The 19152-nt window shown below is 41.6% G+C and overlaps 1 long non-coding RNA gene across 1 annotated transcript; it reads left to right on the plus strand.

Annotated features, from left to right (window-relative positions):
* Positions 1 to 327: 327 nt before the first annotated feature.
* On the plus strand, positions 328 to 18522 carry LOC145429365 (uncharacterized). Its single transcript, XR_013909593.1, has 2 exons — positions 328 to 783; positions 17367 to 18522. It is a non-coding gene; the product is annotated as an uncharacterized LOC145429365 (long non-coding RNA).
* The last annotated feature ends 630 nt before the right edge of the window (positions 18523 to 19152 follow it).

Raw genomic sequence — 19152 nt, forward strand, 5'->3', positions numbered from 1 at the left:
ACAGTGTCTAAGCTTGTACCTCTCCGGCCTGTTGGTAGGAAGTTCTAATATCATTAAGTCCTCCATGTCTGACTGTGGGGAGATGCCAGTGTGTGAAATCACCTGCTCTTCTGTTTGTCTGGGCGGAAAATCACCTTGACAGATAATAATAAACTTTCTACCTAAAGCAAGGGTGTTCAATATGTGGCTCTGGAGAACAGATACGGTACAAACTACCATATAGGATGGCTTTACATCCAAGTGAGAGAAATACAGTGATGTCTTTACCATCTTTGATTTGCTTTCTAAATAAAAAAACCAAACATTTATATAATTACAACGTTTTTTTCTTATATTTTGATAAACTGCTGGAAACACGAATAGTGAAATGCTGTGATTATGTGATTATTTAAATACATATATACATATAAAACTTTATGTATGAAGGTTTCGCGTTCTTGCAGAACCTTTGTGATACACCTGTCAGAAGACGCATTGTTGACATTCCACTTATCTTTAAGATGTAGCCTGATTATTATCTGTTCGTGAGCAATAGTCTCCTTATACTGAAACAAAAGTGGATTATTATCCCACCCTTTTATTGGCCCACGTGAGATCAAATTAGACTGTTTGTGACTAAAGAACTAACGTGAGGGTGACACGCCTATCAGAAAAACAAGTGCACTACACAACGTGACTGGGGTAGTAAAGGTTACGAGCCAAAACAAGAGCCTGAACGCCTCACCTCCCTCCCTTGTCGCTGAACGCGAAGCCAGATCTAACTGGAAGAGACTGCTATGAATGGTGAGTGTTTTATCCTGAAACGTGATGGCCCGAATGTGCTGCCTGAATTCAGCATCTGAGCAAGGCCTTGCAATTAATGTTGTATTTGCAGTCACAGCACATCAACAGTCCGAGTTTATACGAGATATTTTTTCTTAACTTTGCGCCTTCGCACTTAATAGCACCTAAAGCGCTATCCAAAATGTGTTTTATGAGGGCCACACGATGAGGTGGTTAACTTAAGATTGTATGCCTCAAAATGGAAACCATCCACCTGAAAATACACAACAGGCCCAACCAAAGTCAAGGCCAGAGCCCGTCTGACATTGATTTATCACCGCCACCATAACAAGGCCTTCTCTATTACGGCAAATGCCAGTGAAACGGGAAAAACACATTCCCATCCGAAGCCCTGTAGTGTGGATAATGCGGCATGAATCGTGACCCTGTGTAAAGTTAAATTGCGAACAGAGCCCCTACGCTGCAATGCGCATTACAATGAATAGATTTCCATATCTTCCCTGAGTCAAGGTCACACAAAGAGATGACATTTCGCATGGCAGCGTGTCGCGGGGATTTTCTGGTGGATTTTCGCGTTGTTAGAAGATAGCTCCTGGTTGAGTGGCAGCCGATGTAGGTCATCCTCTTACTCTAGCCCTCAGTTTTAACTCCGGAGGGGTTATTTCTGACTGAGCCCCGACAAGACAGGCACCAGCCGGTTCCATTATTGGCACGGACAGCCTGAACCAGCTCGGGCCTGAAGCTGAGGGGGGCACACGGACCTGCAGCACCAAAGCCGACGGTTTGTGCTAGAAATGGTTGCGCTTATTTACACCTGAGGGAAGGTTGAGGATTTTGATATAATTAGACGGACACAGAGGGAGGTTACAAATAACATGTGCTGTTCTTTCCCGCTGTTGGCACACGCAGCTCTCTGTTCACTGTTATTCTTTACATTTAATCCGAATCTGAGGGAGGAAGTCATTTCATAAACATCTATTCGAAAACAAAAGCGTAAAAATGTCACTGCAGCCCCGGCCGCATTGTTTCAGACGGCAGGACTAAATAAAATTCAGCAGCGAAAGGGTTAAAGTGTAGAGTTCCCGCAGGCTGCTGCGCTGGGCCTATTGCAGGCAGGCATGGCGGTCTTTCCTTATAAGGCAATGGGCGCAAATCGGCAGTGAAATATCGCCTGAAACGAACGAACGAACGCAGCGCACTCGCACTTCTCTGTTTTCCCCCCAAAAAGCTTTTCATATGTACAAAACATTCAATACTCATCAAGTCGGCCCCTCTGTGCTGGGCTGCATAGCAGCCTCGGCGCGCGCACACGTACAGCGCCGCTCGTGCGGTCTGCTAATTCATCTGCGTCACTCCTGAATTAAGGATGAGCAGAAGAGCCGAGGTCGCAAATTAGAATCTGGGGGTGAAGGTGAAGGTGCCAGTGCCATAACGTGCTCGCCAGAGAGCTTCTACCAAGCGTCCGCGCGGCCGTGCACGTGTCACCTGTCTGCACTTCAAACCTGATGACGTCAAAACCTGCTGAAGATCAAATATCGTATCTAGGTATCATATTTGTCTTCGAGCAAAAAAGGCTGCTGGCGCCAAGTGTTGATATACTACATATTTTTTTCTTTTCGTTTTTTTTTTTTTGTCTCGTGTTTTGGGAACATGGGCACGTGCTCCAGGGGTGGGTGTAATGTGATGGCGCACGTGCGTGTTGGTTATTAACGGTATCTCGGAAACTTTACCTGAGCAGCACCGCGCGGCTGCATTTGCGCTTTTAAAATTCGCCAACGGCAGGAACGAAAACCAGCGCAGTCGTCGGCAGTTTAGCGCAAATAAGCCCGTTTCTCTCCAGCTGCACGAGCGCAGTTTATTTAATATTTCGGCGTTAATTCCTCCCACAGCCCGGGCTCCGTTTTATTTTAAAACCACCTGAGAAAAAAAAAGTGACGCAGAGAGAGAACAAACTGGTCTCGCGTGATTGGATTCGCTTTTGTCTCGATCTCCTTCTAAATTCATCATCATGCCAACTTTCTGTTTAAAAAAAATCTAATAAATGCATCAGGATGCTGCAGGGATATGTTGGAAGTTTCTGCCACATTCCCATTAACAAAAAAAAAGAAGAAAGAAAAACGTTTCTGTCTTCCTTGTATGTGTGTGGACAGGAAAGTCCTTTAGATGGAAAAGCCCGACGTGCATGTGCCAGTCAGATCTATGAAATCAGTGCTTGTGAGAGGACAGGATGAAGGGAGCGCACTAACAGGAGAAATCCACAGGAAATTACAGAGAAATTAGCTCATTTGAAGTTTAGTTTTGAAAGGAGAACGTTTAAACCCACTCCTGCCCAACCCTTCACTCTTCTCCACCTGTAATGAGCTGCTTGTTCAGTCTTAATAGATGCAAACTTTAAGTAAATCTGCTTGTTTTTATGAGTTAGAAGGAGTACTTCCCCTCTGCTAAAAAACTAAAGCGCATGATTGCAAGTCTTTGTGTCACACGGTGGAGGGGGGTTGAAGTAAAATAATGACTGGATTCATTAGTGACAGGGTGAGTGGAGGGGAAGAAGTGACATTACTGTTACAAGAAGTGAAAAACAAAGAAAAAAAAGAGAAAATTCTTCCTCATGCATCACATAAGTGTCTTACATGCATGATTTATATGAAACCAATGTAAGTTTGAAGTATTCAGCAGGTGAATCGGCAGGTGGACACGAAAGCTCATATTCATTTACAAAAATCCTCCAATCCCCAGCATTTGATGACGCTCTTTCTCTGAGTGGGAACATCTGATTAAGATGACATTTCCACGTAGGAAGACATGACGCTCTGCCTGCATCACAGCGCAGTGCTGCAGATCCAATAACAGCAGAGGAAAAACAGGAGATGGAGGGATGAGGTGACGTTAAAGTCCAGAAGAAAAGATTTGATTAACGGCAGTGAAAGGAAAGCTGAGATCCAGATGTGTAGTTTCAAATCGACTACTGTTTGTTTGACTTCTGAAGAAAGAACTTGGAGGGGAGATTCAGGTTTTCTGGAGTTTCCATAAATAAGTCGTCTGACCTTAACCTCAGAGGCATTTAGTAATCTTAAATCAAAATATTTTCTGGTGAAAGGTCAGCCAACCACCACGGCTGACATCCTTTAAGTACATATTAAGCACATAAAGAAAAGTGCTGCCTTGGAACTAAAAGCTTTACAATTATTTAATCAATTGAAAGGTTTCTTTAATGTAGGAGAAAAGCAGCAGACGTCAGACTCTCTGCTGAGACTGGCTATAGAAAAAGAAAGGATGACAGACTTCATTCACCAAATGATTCCAGACTTTTGAATTGTGCAGATTTTCACAAAGTTTAAAAATACTTCTGTTTTTTAAACTGTTACCTGAAACCAAACCGTTTAAACCAACACACGTTGAGTATAATGAAATCTGCATTATTGGTACAAACTGCTGCAGTTTTGTTGTTGCCCACAGCCGAACAGCCCAGTCTGTCATCTCTCTATTTCACTGCGCGTTTCCTTTTCAGCTGGGATTCACCGCAGCTTCTTTTTTCTCACCACACAGATCAAATGAATGAGTCAGCGCTGCACTACAGACAGGTTTTAATGCCATTCTCAGCCTGCGCTCGTGACATGTTCTACCGTCTTTGGTAGGCAGCGACGGCTGGTGGGAGGGAGACAAAGAAAGCATGATTCATAATGTTTTAACGTGAATGGACACACTGATGGTTCAATCCCTAATAAATATAGCGCGTACAATATGTTAACAAAGATTTCTTCAAGGAGACTTTCACATTTGGTTTGATGTATAATTTTGTAAATATAGCACATTAACTTTGTAGTATTTTAAATCACTCGACACGTGTCTGACAGTTTTAATTCATTAAGCGACTCAGGTGTTTGATGTTTGAGTCTGAAGTAATTAATTAATATATTTTACTGCTTTGGATTTCATGAAATGAAATCATCTAAGACGTTTAGAGGAGACAGGAATGTTTAGTGGAACTGGTATAAACTCTGGGGAGCCCAACCAGAAAATTGTTGGTTTAATGCTTTATTTTAATAACCCATCATGTCTTTTTTTTTTTAATCATCTAAAGGTTAAAGGGCCAGTTCAGCCCAAAAAGTCAGATTTACATATATTTCCCCTGGAGTTTCTTTATTCACCTTGGTCGTTTTAGTGTGAGTTGCCCAGTTTTGGAGATATCGGGTATAGACATGTCTGCCTTCTATTGAATGTAATAGCTCTAAATGGCTCTCGCCCAGTGGTGACCGGGTGCCAGAAGTAGATTTGGAAATTCCAGCTGCCGTGTTTTTACCCAGAAATCACAACTAAAAAATGAAGAAAAAAAGAAAAAAACTTATTTCTTATTTTGCCGGTACTTTTTTTGGGGGGGGGGGCTTGTACTCTGTTATAGCCTTTTATCTTATATCTTATGTTTTAACCTTGTTGTGAAGCAGTTTGGTGTACCTTTGGTTTTAAATGTGCTATATAAATAAAGTTGTATTGTATTGTAAAACAGCAGTTTTTACAAGCAGGAACCCAGGCCCAGGTAGTCCTCACTGAAGGCAGCTAAACCTTGACAAAAGCAGTATTGAGGATAAATCTGAAATAATATAAAACAACATCTCTGGTTTGTTTTTTCTTGTTCTTTTTACAGTGATGATGACTTTGCAAATAAAATACCGGCATTCAGGTAATACATGCTGACACTGACCTGCTCTCTTGATGAGCCCCACTTACAAATGATTACTAAAGGAGATATTAGAAGTGCAGCTAAATCGCAGCACAAGCTTAAACGTGTTGGTGAAGCTGAGTGCTATCAGCATACTGCTCACTTCATGCCATAAAAAGTAGCTCATGGTATCTGTAATGCTCACAGAAAGAGATTTTACTGAACCCTTCAAAACTAGAAGTAGAGCTATATTTATTATTTTTTTCCCCTTTGAAAATGAACCCTTTAGCCTCATATGGCCCCATTCATTCATCTCACGAGCGCCCGCCATGAAACCAGAAGTCCAGAGAGTGGGTGTTCTTGAGCATTTTGAAGTTCTTTGCACAAGTGTCTCCAGATGTGTGCATGGACCCTTCCTTCTGCAGCATGATACACTTGGTAGGGTGTAGTTTGGAGAAAATAGCTGGATACAGGAGGATGATTTCTAGAAAGAGGCACTGGTGCTTTGAGTTTTTAAACTAAACTGTATGCCGGTTGTGTGTTAGCTGGAGAGGTGTAGTCCTTCTCATAATCATTTTCATCTTTCAGAAATTTGTCTTTTCAGACATCTCTGATTTCACTGAGGTGTTGTATGGTGCAAAGGAGTATTTGTTGAGAACACTGTTCCAAGCAGAGTTGGATTCTGGATTATCCTTGTGCAAAGAAGGTGGCTTAAGAAAATGTAACATCTCTTATTTTCTCATATATTCAGACAGTTACTGCAAAACATCATTTGGTGCAGAAATAAGAAATGAGGTGGTCCTTAATGCCTCTGTGGGATTAAAGCCACGGAAGGCAGATGCTCTTTGGACTAAAATATGTTGGTCAAACAATAAAGTTGCTCTTTATTGTTTTGCTGGAACCTTATCCTCTTCAGACTTTGTACTCATCTAATATGCACCTTAGAAGTAGCTGAAGTTGTGCCAGAAACCACTGCTCGTTTTAAAGTTTTGAGCACCAAAAAGTGAGTGTCAGTCAGATCCATGATATTCAAGAGGAGGGAGACAACTCTGCAGTGGATATTTCCAGAAGTGCGCAAACCAAACTACCTAAATTGATAAGCAGCACTCAAGGCGAGAGGAAAAACATGACCGTTTGATTTTGGAGTGAACTGTCCCTTTAAAATGAAAATTAATTATAGCTTTTAAAGAAATGTAACCCAGTAAAAAAGTACTTTATTTTCTTCTAGAATAAAGTGGAAAAACTCTAATAAAGAGCGTCAAAGCCACTTATTGATGTGCTGTGATTTTATAGATGGAGAGAAACAGCAACCCTGTCATAAACGCCTGTCTTCAGAGATTTGTCTCTGTGGGAGTTACTGTATGAAAGCGAAATGAAATCCTGAGAGCCTCTTCTAAAGAATCTGATTTCCCAACGCGTGTTAGCGTGTGACAAATGTTTTTAACCTGCTGAGGCGACAGAGTCAATTCGACGGGATTCATGGAGTCGCACGTGTTGTCTCTTCTTCTGAGCATAATTCAAAAGGATTCAGAGATGCAGAAATCGAGCCTCGTGCATAAATCACTGGCATGTAATTAGAGACTCAAGACTCCGTCCTGATATGCAAGTTATTTTTATCTGGATTGTAATGATGTGGAAGCTAATAGGTGAGCGTGACTCAGGGGTTAAATGAGTCTCTTGAGAGGCTTTGCTCAGGCTTTCTAAAGAGACCTCATGCTTACGTCAGCAGCGGCAACCTGCCCACGACGCAAGCTGTGAGCCTCTCCTGTGCATTTTAGAGTGGAAGCAGGAAAGATGTGCTCCGGCATCGCAGTGACTCAGCCTCCCATCTAGACATGTAATTGATAAAGATGTGTGTGTTTGTGCGTCAAAGGCAGGTACCAGTCATGAGCAGTGACCACTGTGCCGAGTGACTCACAGCAGCAAAGTGTACATAATGGATGTTGCGCGGATAGTGACGTGAGCTGAGCCTCCCGCAAACATCACATGGGCCTGAAAATTTTTTATCAAATCTTTAAATTTTCCAGTCAGTCCAGAGTTCATCTTCCATCCTGCCTGACTCACTCAAAAGTCCATAAATGCGAATATTGACTTCAGTGTGCAGTTTATGACTAATCAGCTCCAGTGTACCTCCTTATGTCCTCGTACAACAAATGAAAGCAAGAAGCTGCCAAAAAAAATAAGAGCAAGTTGAACTGTTAAACTGCCTCCTAGGAGATGTGTAGTGGCATCCTGCTGGTTCTTTGTCTTTCACACTTCCACCTGATGCCGCTGATGCCAATGGAAAGCGGGATAATTATGTATTTGGCAGGGAGCGGCGGAGCCGACATGTGTGTAGTTGGCGGGGAGGCTGGAGGAGGGACAGGGACAGCAGCTGAGTGCAATCATCTGGAGCCTGGCCTTGTAGTGGACACATGGTTTCATTTGATGATCTGGTCAGCAGGTCATGAGAGGAGCAGACGTGGGCATGTTTAATACAAACACACATGTGCTTAGTCAGAATGGGGCAGGGAATTTGCTGGACTGCCCTGGCAGGCATCCTGGGAAAATAAAAGCATATGAGGAAGCTACAGTGAAGTGCCAAACAAAACACAGCTAATACATGCCATAACAAGACGCTGACTAATTTATAGCCTCAAAGTGAACGTCACGCTTGAGTGAAACTCTATAAAAACTAGAAATATCAGTTTTCATTGTCTCTCATACCAGTGGATTGTCTTGTTTTACTGGTAGTTCTCAGGTATTGTCAATGAATAATAACATTTAATTAGCTTTTTCCATTGTGGAAGGCATGAGTGCTGCCTTTTATCGTTGCTATCAACCTGTAGTGTTAGGTTTAACTCTTTTTTTGTTTTTGTTTTTTAAATGGTATTTTAACCTTTTTGGTAAATCGAAATCTTCTGTCTGGTGAACTCTTCTCCCGAGTTCCCGTGAGTCGTTTGGTACCGGGCCACGAGAGTTGAGACTCGGGTGTGAAATTTATGGTTTTCAGGGTTTTTATCGTTAACTCGGTTTCCCTGGATCTTTGCCTTGTTGTAGTTGTGTGTCTTATTTTTAAAGAAATATTTACACGTTACCATAGCGACCAGAGAGCATTAAGGGGCAGAGAGGAGGATGTTACTCTCAATGTTGTTGGCACATTTCAGGAGGACGCTGCTAACAAAATTACACAATTACACAGTGAATTTGCATTTATTATTATATTTACAAAACACCACAGTTTTTGTCTTGGTCGTATCATTTTATTTTGTTGTATTTATCTTCGACACCTTAAGGCCGGTCTGTGAAAATATTGTTGGACATTAAACTGATCCGTGGTGCAAAAAAGGTTGAGGACCGATGCTTTAAGGTGCTCTCAGGCCAGATGAGATCTTCTCTCCAGCTTGCACGCCTAGATAACCTCCAAAGGTAGGCAGCCAGCAAGCACTCTGACCAGACTCAAACCACCTCAGCTGGCATCTTTTGGCACCCTTAATGGCGAGTCTAGCCACCCAACAGTGGAAACACTCATATCTCATTTCCACAGGTGAGTGTTGGAATGTAGAAGAACTAGCAAATCAAAAGTTTCAACTTCCAACCACACCAAATCTGCCTTTCCACCTCATGCTCCACCTTTCTCATTGTTTGTGAATAAGATTCCTCGCTTTGAGCTCCCTCGCTTTGGGCCGCCTCTGTACCCCAGCCCAAACGGAGTACTTTCTGCATGTGCACAACATGCTTTTAAAACCTAACCTATCCCCACCCCTAAGTGGGTAGTGAGCCAAAATGGACCAATCATGGGTTTAATTGCATTACGATGTGTACATGTTTTTTTCACAATTATACTTCATTTAATTCATTTTTGTTTCCTTCTTAGCTGCTGACATTTCTTTTAACAAATTCGGAACTAAGAACTAATTACTGAGAAAATATAATATATATTTGAAATAGTTAATACGAACAAACATCAAATTAAATTCTCAGGATCTTTTATTGTTTTAGGTTCACCTTTTAAATTATTTATAATGTGAATATTTCTGATCAGGAGTGTTGAAAAACTATGGAGGACATAAACGCTGAACAGCAAAAGTAAGGAATTCTCGTCAGAAAAAGCTCTTCAGGCTTTCAAAGTTTCAAAGTTGGAGGCACGACGTAAACGCTACGAGAGGTGAGAGAGACGAACAAATGTGCAACTTTCAGGAAAATGACCTTTGTCTTTGAACCAGAAACAGTTGCAGAGTTTAAGAAACTGTCAGAAAAGTAAGGAGGAAAAATAAAGTTAATCTCCCTGAAGGCCTTTCTTCTCCCAGAGAGGGAGAATGGCAGGTTGGAGGCCATAATGGAGAAGACTGGAGCTGCACGCCTGCAGAAGATCGATGACAGACTGTAGTATAAAGTGAACAGACTTGAGGAGCTCAACAGAAAAGACTTCTAGAAGGTATAAAAACTGCTGTAACTTCACAATCTCTGAAAGCTCTGGAAGTCAAAAGGATAATGGTTTGAAAAGTTTGTTTGCAAGAAAGATTCTTTCAAAACCCCTTCAAGAAATGTCTCTAGTCAGGAAAAAAACTCAGCAAACCAGGCAATAGGAGACCTGGTTGGTGAGGAGCAATCCAAAGAGGAGCTGGATAACCCAGGTCAGAGATTTGAACAGAAATAGATGAAAAAGGATTTTTGTGGCCAGTCAGCCACCGCATTAAAACCAGATGAAGTTAACGACAAGGACCAATGTATTGATAGTTTGCTAATCGGGGTGAGCGCATCCTTGAAAACATCTTGTGGTGGGATTTTCCCAGTGTTCATTATATCTATTAAAGGATAACCAGTGAACTGGCAACAGAGGCATGGCTGCCCAAGGCTCACAGATGAATGCTGGGAGTGACGACTGTCCAGTTCCACAGAAGAGCGATGCCAGAAAACACACAGCATTGCAGCTTCCTGCATACAGAGGCTGCAGAGCTGCAGACGTTGTGGTGAGTTTTAGAGGTGGATGAAGTTCGCATGTGAGAATCAGAACTGGACCGTGGAGCAATAGAAGAAGTGAATTTTGTGCACCGTTTACCTGGGAAAGAGACTACATCGAGACTGCCAGAGACAGTAGAGTTCTTGAGAACCTTGGTATCTGACATGTGGCTGTTACTCTCAACAGGTACAATCTACAAAAATGTTGCAAAACAGTTACACCCTTTCAGGAAAATAACATTCCCAGATGCCTGTTTGCTTTATTAGCATAAAAAAAAGCATATCAAGTCATGCTATCTCCCAAACATTCTTCAAAAGTGGCGTGAGGAAATTAACAAAACAAAAAAAGATCTTGATCTCTTTCCTCAGATCTCTATCAAACTTCTATGTATCAGTGAATCTGTAAGTATTATGACGGTGGTGTGAGAGTGTAAAGGAGACCAAATTGTGCCTTTGCATGAGAAAATAATTATTTTTTTTATGTCAAATGTACTTTAAGAGCAAAGTTTGTTTTTTGTTGTTTTCTTTTTAAAGATTTAATAGCCACTGTGATTTCACACCCTTGTTAGTGAGGTCCTGTCCTGAAGCATCTGAGCTGAGCATTTTTGCCATCTTGGTGTTATGAAACCAGACACAATGAGCGAAGAGTGAATCTGAGAAGCTGAGGGAACAAAATGTACAAAATGCACATCATGTGTTCTTGAATAAGACTTCAAACTGGACGTGTTTCTTTTAGAAATCTGATAAACACAGATCATTATTATCTGAGGAACTTCTGTCTATATCTGATTGATTTGTTCCCGTATGAATGCAGAAAGAACATCTGGTTCTCAATTAGAAAGAATTTCCACATCCACACGATATTTCCTCGTGATGTTTATGGACACATTCAATTTTCGTTGCACTAGATTTATTTAATTATTATGAATTATTATTTGACCACATAATAGCTATGACACAGACACTATCAAACCAAAGCTTGTTTTAAAATAATAAAAACTGGGCTAAAATCTGCACTTCTGAGACTCTTAAAATTCATGCCAACCACTGAGGCTGTGTTTCCATGTGCGTGCCTCAAGATGAGTCTGAAAGACTGAAAGCTTGCCTAAGAGGAACCTTGAAGCCGGCCACATGAGAGGATGCTGATATAGGAGCGGCCTCCCTCCCAGCTCCTCTGGCAGCCTCTTCCCCTGTTGGAGCTGCTGGTGAGACAGCTGGAAGCCAGAGCTACTGTGCAGGCTGATGAGGCTCCAGCTTGGAGATAACCGCAGGAAGGCGCAGTGTGAGGAGGCAGTGGAAGAGGAGGAGAAGAAGGAGGAGGAGGACTATCTATCTCAGCCCTCAGGACATAACCACATCTCACTGAATCCATCCAAGGTGACAGTGAGAGAAGTGTTGGTGCGTGGTGGGCCCTGGGCAGAGGCAGAGGGGAGGGGAGAGTGGAGGGTGAGGGAGCCGGTACCTGCAGGATGAGAAAAGAGGAGGAGGAGGGTAGATTTTCTCACTTATTGGCTTGTGTTTATTGCGTGTGCGTGTGTGATCATGTGGTGTAAATGTTAAGAGCGGCCCGCAGCCACGCTGACAGTGCACTGCAGGGGGTGATTAGGGCTGTGCCATCCATCTCGCAGGCAGACTACAGCAGCAGCGCAGCAGCAGAAGAAGCAGAGGTGGAGGGAGAGAAGGGGCCCGTGTGGTAGATGGAAAGGGGGAGGATTACTAGCTAACACTGATTAGCAGGCAGCTTAACGACATGCTGTGTTTTCCATCTCATCATCAGCACATGACCTGGGGCTGACTGGGGGGAAATGAAATGGTATTTTTGATTATTTGTAGAGAAAAAAGGGAAAGTAGAGAGCTGGGTATGAATATTCAATTCAGGCCATTACAAGATGTCCTACTTGGATTAATAATAAAACGCTGTATTAAATGAAAATTACTATTTTTATGTTATTTCATACATATTGATTGGTTTGTGAGTTTGTATTATAAAATGTGTCTCTCAAATTTTACAGCAAAAATTACAATTTATTTTGTTGTTCACAACATTTTGATTCTATGATTGATTTTTGTCAATACTCAGAGAGTACTGAGGAAAAGCAGCAAGCTACTGTGTAGTCTCACAGCAAAATACAATATTTCTTCTTTTTGAAATAAGGCAGACTTGACTCTCTGTTGATTCAGTCTGCCCATAAATCATCTGAGCAAAATTATGTTAAGTTCCATTGATTTATTTAGCACACAGTCAAAATCTAAATCTAAAAATCAGAGTGATGTTGCAGACACCACTCCTCTCACTCATCCCTGAGGAATCATCCCTGATTCCTCTCCTTGTGTCCTCTTCTTGCATCCTCTCCCACCACAGGAGGTGAAGAAGAGACATGAGTTGAGGCACCAGCATAATAAAATAAAATAAACTCAGACATCCTGGCTTTGGAGCCGTCCATTTAAAGCAATTTCAGTAAAGTATAGCACCATTGCTGCATCGTCGGCCTGCTGTTTTGTTACTGCAGAATTTTATGAGCTCAGATGTCAGAATTTTCATGATATATATTAGTGCTTTTTCAGTCGTTTAGACCACAAGGTGCTTTAAACAGGCCACATGTTATCCACATTTTATATGCTCACACACAAACTCATTTAAATTTAAGACCAAGGGGGGTCAGTGCTAACCCAATTGGCACATTTAAATAACTAAGACAAATTATGAGGGAATAATTGTTAAAGTGTCTTGACTACATGTTTTGTACAGTCAGTCCTTCAGCAGCAGGTACTCGAGGTGATCATTTTCAGTATGATTTTATCATTTTATCATCACTGTTCTGGAAGACTTTTGAGCCACTCTTCTCCATAATGTAGCTACAGTTCATCTCAGTCAGGTTGAGTTCTCGACTTTGGAAAAATAAGATAACCAAGGTGTTACGTTCTTATATAGATTTGCTGCAGTGCTTGGATTCACAGTCCTGATACCTCACCCACCTTTAGCCAAGTTTTAGCTGTTGGACAGATGGCCTCATATTTGACTCTAGAATACTTCGGGGTACAGAGGAGTTCATGATTGACTCAGTGACTCCATCAGAGGCGCCAAATCATCACCCCTCGACCATGCTTGATAGTATTTATGCTTTGCAAACCTAGGGTGTGCTGCCATGTTCTTTTTAAAGAGAAGGCGCTTTCTCCTGGCAACCCTTCCAATCAAGCCATATTTTTGCAGTTTTTCTAACCATGACATGGTCTTACGTTGAGATGTCCACTCCTGGATAAACAGTGGAAGACAAAAGGACACAAAGATTACGTCTTTGTGTTACTAAAGACCCAAATGCTCAGGACCTCTGTTATTAAATTGGTGGCCACATTCAAACATATTTGATTATCAGCGCCTGGCTGCTGCTTTCGTTCTTCTCCCTGTGAAAGCAGTAAAGGTGTATTTATTTTTTTCATGGGCCCTGTGGAAAACTTTCTTTTTCAGATGACTGAAAAAGCAGTGTCACGCTCTTTCATGTGTCACAAGTAACAACACTTCCAAAGAATGCACGTATGCATCATTGATCATAGCAAGCTTCCTCTGTTCTCCCGCCTCGTTTGAGACTTCAGAGTCACAAAAAACAGAGAAATAGGGGGAAAAAAGCCCAGGATTCCACACTGTGGAGATTTGTGGTGATATAAATGTTTAAGTTCAGATTATTTATTTAGTAGTTTTTTAATGATTAATTACACGTTGTAATTGTACATCGTGCCTACTGTAAACCAGAACATGCATGCATAGGTTGCTGTACTTATATTACACTAACACTGTAATACACTGTTTATGGAGATTAGGATTAGGAACATTTGCAGTATAGTCATAACAGCTGACGGGATTATATTTTTAATGCTTCTGTATTATTCAGTGTTATCTGCACATCCTTTACAGAGAAAATAAATGCCAGTATGATAAGACGGGCACTTCAGCTTCAACTTCATATTTTATACTTCTTATGTCTATTACATAGGGGATATTTGTATATTAGAGCTATTTGTATTAAAGCTTTTACTGTCTTGGAGCTATCGTGACCACATAATTTCCTCTGGAATTAATAAAGTACTCTGACTCTTATTCTGATTATTATCACAAAATATTTTTATAGTAAAAAACTATTGTAGTAAATTCACAATTTGCCTGCAGTAAAGTACTGGCATAGCCACAGTAGCAGGATAGTTACCAGTACGTTCCTTTATTTTTAACATTAAATATTCAGTATATACTAAATGCTTGATTTATAGGTTTAACTGACGTAAAGGACATTACTGTCATTTAAGTAAAAAATATGTTTTTAAATGAGTAATGACGTATTTCCTAATTTAATACGTGATCATCTTGGCTGCTTTCCAGTGGCTGAACAGGCCGAGCATCATGTAGCGCACGGTATCAATCCTCCCCTTTATTGCATTAAAATACAAGTCAAAAGCAAATATCTTAAAATGAATGAAAGAGCGAGCTAAACCACTGTAGTCATACTACACAATCTCAATTCACTTTTCGGTTATTTTTTATTAAAGTGAGTCACTGCATTCAAATGGCCTGTTTTTATAGCACGAGTGTTCTGCCATACATGTTATTAAGCCAGCACTGTTCTCTCAGAGATGAATGTGATTGTGGCACGGTGGTGACTGAGTGTTGTGCTTAGGAGGATGAATGGCAGCGGCGGCTCTACGTTTTCTGGCTCATTGCTTCGAAATGACTCTCCTGGTGTCATTGTCAACGAGTGCTGGGAGAGGGAGGAGATCTTTATCTTTTCTCTTTCCTGCTCCTCGCCTCTTTCTCTCACTCTCTGTTTAGTGTGGCAGCAGCTCTGTCTTTTCTCTCTCACATCACCCTCTTGCTCGCTGCCAGCCTTTCTTTCCATGTCTCCCTCTCAGAGCAGCGAGCCCCCACGTCACTGCTTCCCTGGAGCTGTTGGAGTGGGGGATGGGAGCTGAAGAAGGACAGAGGAAGGGAGGGAGGGAGGTAGGGAAGGAAGGAGGAGGGAAGGAATGGCGAACAGATAGTCTGCCAGGCTCGTGAGGGGGCGGTGGAATTCTGCAGGTTGCCTCGGCGAGCCAGTCGATAGCGCATTGAGCCACTTAGCTGCCGCATGCATGAACCCTTTCTCTGCCCTTCACCTGCTACGCAGAGGAGAAAGACAGGAGAGAGTGTGCTGGTGTTGTGTATCTGTTTACCAGGCCCTGCCTCCTTTCCTTACTGTTGCTATGCCCGCCAAGCTTTCCCCTCTAGCCGAGCACTGCAACAGTGGAAGACTTACCACCAGAAATTCACAATAGCTTATGAAACAATGGGTGCTTGATTTAAAACAAAGGCAAATTGATTCCACTAACTGAAATAGGCTGGCAGATTTTATCAACTGCAGCCAGCATGTTAATTATTGTTAACTCAATGAGATGGTTGTAAATCGTTTTGTCTGATAAACCTGGGCTATTTCATTGCAAGAAAAAAAACCTTTTATAAGCATTGTAACGATGACATTTATGTTTGTCTGTTAGTGGCAACGATCAGCTTCGGTTTAGTAAATGTGCACAGCGTGTCAATCTAACCACACGCAGAATAAATGGCTGTATTTAATGCTATTGTAGTGCATTACACTGGAGGTCCATACACGGATTACCACATGTTAATGCTACACGGATTTCAACATTTGTTAAAAATAGTATATTTAGAAAACTGAATGTTTTGAGAATTAGTCGATTAATTTATATATTATACTGTCGCACGCTGTTGGTTAGTTGTGAATCTGGCAGAAAGAATAGAGAGTCTATGGGAAGGCAAACCAAAATCTCAAATTAAACAGTCACTGGCTGTGTAATTGATACAGTTCGGCCTCCTGTGGAGGGATTCGATGCCATTGTGACAGCAGAGGAGCAGCAGTGCTGGCACTAAGAGACCGGGCACCGAGTGAAGTTGACTACACCCTTTCACATCTCCTATGCAGGAAAAAGGTCCCTGAGTCAATGTTTGGCTAATGTATACAGCTCAGACTGAATCTTCCTGTAAACACGTGAAAAGAAATGTCCTGACCGTTCAGGCAGAAGTGTCTGAGAAGCCAGTTATGGGTGTGTGGTTTTCACTGTGGTCTTTGTTTAGATTAAAGTGTATTTATGACTCTTGAAGACTGACAGTGTACATAGTGTAACAGAATCTCAGCGCTTTCATGTGTCGGAAAAACAAATGCAAGATCGAGGTTAATGCATGGTGTAGTTGTGAGCTGCTTTGTGTTGATGTGTGACCAAACTGTGTGCTCAGGAAGTGTAGATACACAAGCTCTCTGAATAAGTATGTATCATATATCCAGCGCCTGTGGTTACGTGATCCATACATGTGTGTATTTAATGGAAAGACTGGCATTTATATAGCACTGCTTAGTATTACCGAGTACTCAAAGTGCTTTTGTTTACATACCTCATGTCACAATCATCATCTATTATAGCCACACATTCATGCATGGATTGATTCTTGCTTTAAGCATTTTATCTGTGTCACACATACAGCAAATGTGGAACCACCAGTTAACTTAACATGCATTTGTTTGAATGGTGGGAGGCCGCTGAAAGGCCCCACCTGACCAGGAGATTTAAACCAGGAACTAGAAATTAAACCATGCACTTAAGAAATATGTGTGTGGGAGCCCCATAATATGTTGATTTTCTGTCCATGGATATACATAGAAGTAATACTGTGTTACTAATGTCATTAGCAAGCTAGTTAGCCAGGCACTCTAACAGAAGTGAGGTAAATTTATTGGTTATGTAACTGCATCAAATACACCTTCCTCTGAACTGTTTGAATGCTAACCCAGTTTTACTGAGATTGTGGTCCGTGTCAGAAAAGAAAGTGCAAAGCTGATATGAGGCAGGTGGCAAAGGGGGTGGTGTGTCCGTGTCCAAGTATGGTCTAGTCAGACTCTCGTACAAACCAAAAAATATTGACTGTATTATTTCCATGACCCTGCAACAGACTGGTGACCTGTACCCCTGCCTCTCACTCTATCACAGCTGGAATGGGCTCCAGCCTCTTCAGCAACCTTGAAATGGATAAGTGGTTAAGGAGATGGATGGAAGGACGGATGACCACCATGAAAACCATGAAGACGTGCTGATGTCATAATAGATCGTATATCATAATATTTAAGTTCTGTGTGTTTAAATTCGAATACATTAAAATGTATTAATTTAATAAATGTATGTCCATTAAATATATAAAATGCTTTTATGAAGTGTTACAGGTTCATAAATGGGTCATAGTCCATTGGTAGGTGGTTGCTAGGCAATGGGATGATGTCATAATATGCGATACAGATAAAACTTAGATGTGTCTGCGTGCCAGGTTTGGTTGTTAAAGTCCTGATCATGAGGGGGCATTTTTGCTTGTTTCATTCTGCTTTTCTTGGTGGCTATTTGTGTGGGTCTTTCCCTTTCAATAAACCATTTACACAACACGCAGCTAGCTCTGTAAGATAAAAGGATGTGTGTGGTATGACCATTTCACAATGTAATCCAGACTTGTGGAGCATTAATCGTTGTTGCTCTTGTTGTTCTCAGGTTCTGTAATTTCTGCTCTAATCAGTGAAGGGGTAACATGTTAACTAATCTACTTAGTGCTAGAAAACCTGGAGAAGGACGTCCAGCAGAACTTTATGAAGCAAATCTAGTAGAAATCATCAGACATCAGTTTTTTAACCACGCTCTGTTACAATGAATACGTGCTAAAACAACAGTTTAGCATTCCCAGTGTTTATTGAGGAATATCCCCTTTGCTTCAGTCTAATGAAGCTTATGCTAAAGCTCAATAAGAAATATCTATATTCACTTGAGCAGAGCATTCCTGAGCCCTTGGGCTGCTGGTCTATTATTTACTTCACCCTCAGTCAGTGCAGTAATTTTCCTTCTGAGAGCTAATCATTCTCTGTTCCCTGTGCTTTAAACCTCAGTGCTCTTCATCCCCATGTTCACCCTGTCACTCATCCAAGTCTCAAAGTGCTTCATCTCCAAAAACACCAGCATCCACACTCACGGTGGCATGCCCAGTCCCGCTTCCTACTCTACATTGTTGCTTCATCGTAGCAGATCATTACACCAACTCTGTACCTCAATAAATGATGTTTAAATCTTTCAAATAATCTCTCCTTGTGTTTGTTAAACTCCACGACACACCTGCTATGCCTAGGTTGGGAAACTCGGTTATGATTGGGCAACCGCTGGTCTGCAGCAGCAAACAGCAAATTAAACAGCACTCATACACAAACTGATAATTTGGAGCGTGCACACTCATGAATAAAACACACAAACACACCAGTCCAAGTTTCCATCCATTATCCACCCACCAGGAGCAGCAGACGGGAGCAGGAGCACATCACGGCTGGAGTAAGTTGGATTAATGTTCTGTGGAAACTTCACATCTATGTGTCAACCTGCCCCTGTTTTTATTGCTTTTTTTCTCTCACCGTGTGCCTGCACTCAGCCTTTGAATATATTTTCCTCTGTTATAGAGTGGAATAGATGTGTGAGGATAATATGCAATTGTATTCGTGGGTGTGTAAGAGAGAGACGGAGAGAGAGCGAGAAAGAGAGAGAGACTATCTGCTTACTTGTCCAATGTCATGCAAATTAAAGCTGCGGGCCTGTGCTCAGGGAACAAGGCCATTGATTGGAGTACCTTGCACTGTTGCTGTGTGCCACTCAGTGATGTCCTGTGGGGGAGCAAATTTGCTTATAGTGATTGAATTTTAATTTTTTTGGAGGGT

Source organism: Astatotilapia calliptera, chromosome 6 (assembly GCF_964374335.1).
Source record: "Astatotilapia calliptera chromosome 6, fAstCal68.1, whole genome shotgun sequence".
Lineage (NCBI taxonomy): Eukaryota > Metazoa > Chordata > Actinopteri > Cichliformes > Cichlidae > Astatotilapia > Astatotilapia calliptera.